General features: G+C 41.9%; 1 protein-coding gene across 1 annotated transcript in view; it reads right to left on the bottom strand.

Annotated features, from left to right (window-relative positions):
- Positions 1-2,024, bottom strand: part of LOC129865327 (ras-related and estrogen-regulated growth inhibitor-like) — a 73,975-nt gene extending 71,951 nt beyond the window's left edge. The window contains exon 1 of the mRNA XM_055938014.1: positions 1,686-2,024. The gene's annotated coding sequence lies outside the window, so the exon portion shown is untranslated. The remainder of the gene's footprint in view (positions 1-1,685) is intronic.
- Between the last annotated feature and the right edge of the window lie 3,976 nt (positions 2,025-6,000).

The following is a 6,000-nucleotide window of genomic DNA, read 5'->3' on the forward strand; positions in this document are numbered from 1 at the left end:
GGATTTCACCTGAGGGCTGTACACTCGAGACCTTATCTAAACATTCAAAATAAGCAGATTTATTTTTCTTTCCACGCCAAAGCCAGAGCTCTGTGCCCATGCCCAGTCCCCAATGCCACTTATGTCATTTAACGTGGCGTCCGCAGTGAATGTGGTGTGTGTCGTAGTTACTTCAGTAGGCAGATTACAGGCTGCATGCTTCAAAACCCTGGGTGGAGACCTGACTGAGTGCTTTGAGCATAGTGGACCACACGCTAAAGAAAGACCTCTAAAAACCACAGCTTTTCCAAAGGGACACTAAAAACCTGTCTGATGTGTGCACTGTTCATAAACGCACTGTTTATCCGAGTCAATGTGGCAAATGACGCTAGCAAAGATGTAATTCAATGTTCAATTTCTGTTGAAGTTGTTGAAAAGGTTAAACGCTAATTGTGTGTATTTCAGTAGGTTGCACCCTGCCTGAATAATATAATAAAATAACATTCCAATTTTTCCAGATGGTCAGCTGAAGGACACATCGTAGAATACACATTGAAAGATCTCAATGTGAAATGCCATTATTTAAATCTGTCACATTGAGCTTATGGTTTAAAGCAGTAGCTGCCTCTTGGCAGTCCTCCTGCCAAACCTGTGTTGAACTCTGCTCTGAGAGAGAGTGTGTGTGTGTGTGTGTGTGCTCTGAGAAGATCAGATCTGTTACACAACACTCCACACAGCCAGCTCAAGTCTTAGATGACATGAATGCGAAATGAGCAGCAATGTGATAATTCTCACTGCTTGGCTTGCACAAGCGATGGGGGTAACTGACATATTAGACCATCTTGTACATTAAAGCCACAGTATGTAACACTTCTAGTCGTTTCAATTAATGATATACCCATTTTTGGGGGGAATAATATGACTATAAATACCTTATTGGGCTTACAACTGTCTTGCCTTATCAAAACAAAGTTCTCCATTGTTTATGTTTTTATAGTATGAAAAAACAATGTATAGCTTGCTCTCATGAAATGTCTTTCCTTGAGTATTTTAATAGACCTACAGATATAATAGAAATACAGTTATATTTGCATGTGATAATACAATGGGATGCATTTGTTCCAATGTTTATGGCCCTTTCTTTAGTATATAGATGTTTTATGTCACATACACCAGATAGGTGCAGTGAAATGTGTTTTACAGGGTCAGCCATAGTAGTATGGCGCACCTGGATCAAATTAGGGTCAAGTGCCTTGCCCAAGGGCACCGCGACAGATTTTCACTTTGTCGGCTCAGGTATTCGAACAAGCTACCTTTCGGTGGGTTACTAGCCCAACATACTAATCACTAGGCTGCCGCATGTGACAGAGTGTGCTTTAATTATTTGTTCCTATTCAATATGAAAACGTAGAAAGTTATATCATGGTTGTTGGCTACAGGTAGGTAGGAGATGTGTCACATCATTAGTCTACAGTTGACAATAACATGCAATTGACGTGGAACCAACGCGTATGTGGAAATAGAAAGGGAGGCTGCATAATTACTTTAGAAAAATGAGAAATACATATGAAGTAAAATAAACTAAGCTGATTAACTAAGCCATTTTTACAGTTGTAGCCCTATGAACAACCAGGTGACTTCAGTTAGGTTACTTTTGGACGCCAAGAAACAAGAAACCTTCATCTCATAATAAAAGGTTGACTCACCAAACGATTGGTCAATGTAAAACAATCCTTGTTCTGAAAGCAGCTGCGATGGAGGAACAAAAGTTAATCAATGTTTCTACAGCTTGTAACAAGGAGAGGCGATGTCTTGACTCGAATCCAACAGATTCGGACCCAGCGTTCCGACTCGAATCCAACAGATTCGGACCCAGCGTTCCTGAAGAGAGGCGCGCAAGGTGGACACCGCTACTTGTCCTCTGATCAAAGCAGTCTGAACCGTGGTCAACCACAAGCACTGTCAAGGTATCTCCAAACGAGGGTCAGCTGCAAGACACGGAGTGGCGCTGCTGAACTTGAGTTTTTGATAGCACATTGGCGTGCTGCATACCGTTGCATCTGTTGCAGATGGAAGCGGAGGACACTAGGGCCCTCTACCGTCAGTAAAATGAAGTAAAACACACCGTAGGCTACACTCAAAGGTGAACAAATATTTAATTATGTTACAATGTCATTGGAATCATCAATCGATCTATCATGGTATTGTACTGAAAGTAATGATCGATTACTAATTTAAGACGGATATTGTGGGAAAGTGCAATAGCATAGCCTCTCTCTCTCGCTCTCTGTATCCTAATTTTGCAGCAAGTATATGTTATGGTTATGTGCACACTATTTGGATAAGGTTGATCTTACCGAGGCTGGATGTATTTGACCATTTAAAATGTCACATGCTGTAAATTGGTCGGAGAGGAAATGTCTGTTGACCTGTCCTATGTTTTCTTATAATCAGAATCCTTAGTTACCGTTGCTTACATTTTTTTTTTGCATTAAGAGTTGATAAAGGATGTGTAAATAAGGTGGCCTTCATTCCTTTTGAGATCTGTTGTGCAGTTTGTGAGAAAAAGAGGGCTATTTTATCTTTTTTTTACATTCCCTGATACACAGTGATAGTCTGTTTGGAATGAGAGGAACGTTTTCTCCAAAGTCCACCAGACTGGCGATACAGAGAGCAAGGTTGGTCAGAATTCCAGCTTTATATTCAGATACAACTGTGGAACCATATGAGCAGGGACATGTACAGACCTTTGGAGGGGCAGGTGCCTAAAGTGCCCCCCCCCCCCCAAAAAAAGAATTGACAGAAACGTCTTACATTCATAGCTAATTATCTAATGCCTCTGATGCCAACATTTAACATATACAGTACCAGTCAAAAGTTGACACACCTACTCATTAATTTGCAGAATTTCTTTCCTTCTTAATGCGTTTGAGCCATTCAGTTGTGTTGTGACAAGGTAGGGGTGGTATACAGAAGATAGCCCTATTGGGTAAAAGACCAAGTCCATATTATGGCAAGAACAGCTCAAATAAGCAAAGATAAACGACAGTCCATCGTTACTTTAAGACATGAAGGTCAGTCAATTCGGAAAATGTCAAGAACTTTAAGTTTCTTCGTGTGCTGTCGCAAAAGCCATCAAGCGCTATGATGAAACTGGCTCTCATGAGGACCACCACAGGAAAGGAAGACCCAGAGTTACCTCTGCTGCAGAGGATAAGTTCATTAGAATTACCAGCCTCAAAAATTGCAGCCCAAATAAATTCTTCACAGAGTTCAAGTAACAGCCAGGTGGAAATTTGTCCTTTGATCTGATGAGTCCAAATTTGAGATTTTTGGTTCCAACCGCTGTGTCTTTGTGAGACGCAGAGTAGGTGAAAGGATGATCTCCCCATGTGTGGTTCCCACCGTGAAGCATGGAAGAAGAGGTGTGGGGGTGCTTTTCTGGTGACTGTCAGTGATTTATTTCAAATGCAAGGCACAATTAACCAGCATGGCTACCACAGCATTCTGCAGCAATACGCCATCCCATCTGGTTTGCGCTTAGTGGTTTTTCAACAGGACAGTGACCCAACACACATCCAGGCTGTATAAGGGCTATTTGACCAAGAAGGAGAGTAATGGAGTGATGCATCAGATGACCTAGCCTCCACAATCACTCGACCACAACCCAATTGAGATGGTGTGGGATGAGTTGGACCGCAGAGTGAAGGAAAAGCAGCCAACAAGTCCTAAGTATATATGGTTACTCCTTCAAGACTGTTGATTCTAGGTGAAGCATTCTAGGTGAAGCTGGATGAGAGAATGGCAAGAGTGCACTGTATACTATTAGCCTTTATTTTTTGCAAAATACACTCACCCCACTGAAAGCAAGCTTATAGCCTACTGCTCAAAGAGAGGGCAAAGGGGGGTGGGCTATCATCTGATCATAGCAAAAAAAATACAAATTAACTTGACTTAAATTTCTTACATTCATAGCTAATTTAGCCAGGTCACCCATGATACACGTCAGTATTCAACATCCATCCATGTCTGACTACGTCAGGAAATGACTTGGAAACCAGCCACTAGGGGCAACAGCGATGTTATCTTCAAATAGGTTTTGGTTTTGCTAGGGCATTGTGGACTGGCATGGCATGGGCGTAAACATCTTTCAATCCAGCCATAGAAGTTGTTTAAGAGATTTTTGTTTTAAGCCTATCCCAAACCTTAACCCTTCTGAGTTATGCCTAACCTTAAGATTTAGGAGTTTATGCCTAAACTCTAACCAGTCTTTACCTGTGATTGGAGTTTATTCTGATTCTGACATCTGCCTCTGTGTTTTTTTCACCATGGTAATGAGTGATAAAACAATTTACCAAGTTGGACTCAATAAGTAAGTACTACTCTACTCTCAGACCTACTAACAATCACTCAAAATAACTTCTGACTGCTGGAAGAGTGCAGTGTGCACGCTCGTATGGGTACAGAGAAGCGGGGGAGGGAGGATAAAGATACAAATGGTGTAAAGTAGCTTGATGTTTGATGGGAAATTCTTTAAATAAGGCTATCAAAAGCAAAATAAAGAGAGTCGCACACTATATGTAAGCTCTCAAGAATGTATTGGGTAAAACACCAATATTTCATCATCACTGTAGCTTCTTCAGGGTAATGTCATGAATGCTTGAAACAGGTTATGTAGACCTAGCTGAGGAATGCTCAACTTGAGTTTTGATAACTAGTCGCGTGATTTGCTAGGAACAACATTGATTCGTCTATTCTGAAAATGTTTACCTGTAGGCCTATCTATGTTTGTCTAACTGCAATCCTTCAGAGGGGTACTGAAATTCACAATTTTTATAAACACTTTTAGCGAATACAACCACTGACTTTTTCCTCAACTGTGGTTGAATAGGCCTATATTAGGCTATTATTTCATAATCATATTGCAACATGATTAGATGCTTTACATAGTATTAACATCAAATTGAATGATTAATTCACATATATACACACGCTCATCGAACGTCTCATTCCAAAATCACGGGAATTGATATGAAGTTGGTCCCCCCTTTGCTGCAATAACAGCCTCCACTCTTCTGGGAAGGCTTTCCACTAGATGTTGGAACATTACTGCAGGGACTTGCTTCTATTCAGCCACAAGAGCATTAGTGAGGTCGGGCACTGATGTTGGCCGATTAGGCCTGGCACGCAGTCTGCTTTCCAATTCATTACAAAGGTGTTTGATGGGGTTGAGGTCAGGGTTTTGTGCAGGCCAGTCAAGTTCTTCCACACCAATCTCAACAAACCATTTCTTTATGGACCTCGCTTTGTGCATGGGGGCATTGTTATGCTGAAACAGGAAAGAGCCTTCGCCAAACTAGAATGTCATTGTATGCTGTAGCTTTAAAATTTCCCTTCACTGGAACTAAGGGGCGTAGCCCAAACCATGAAAGACTGCCCCAGACCATTATTCCTCCTCCACAAAACTTTACAGTTGGCACTATGAATTGGGGAAAATAAAATTTCTCCTGGCATCCACCAAACCCAGATTCGTTGGTCAGACTGCCAGATGGTGAAGCGTGAGTCATCACTCCAGAGAACACATTTCCACTGCTCCAGAGTCCAATGGTGGCGAGCTTTACACCACTCCAGCCGACGCTTGGCATTACGCACAGTGATCTTAGGCTTGTGTGCGGCTGCTTGGCCATGGAAACCCATTTCATGAAGCTCCCAATGAGGCAGTTTGGAACTCACTACTGAGTGTTGCAACCGAGGACAGACGATTTTTATGTTCTACGCGCTTCAGCACTCGGCTGTTCCGTTCTGTGAGCTTGTGTGGCCTTCCACTTCGCGGCTAAGCCGTTGTTACTCCTAGACGTTTCTACAATAACAGCACTTATAGTTGACCGATACAGCTCTAGCAGGGCAGAAATTTGACGAACTGACTTGTTGGAAAGATGTTATCATATGACGGTGCCACGTTGAAAGTCATTGAGCTCTTCAGTAAGGCCTTTCTACTACCAATGTTTGTCTATGGAGATT

This window comes from Salvelinus fontinalis, chromosome 11 (assembly GCF_029448725.1).
Source record: "Salvelinus fontinalis isolate EN_2023a chromosome 11, ASM2944872v1, whole genome shotgun sequence".
NCBI classification, from domain to species: domain Eukaryota; kingdom Metazoa; phylum Chordata; class Actinopteri; order Salmoniformes; family Salmonidae; genus Salvelinus; species Salvelinus fontinalis.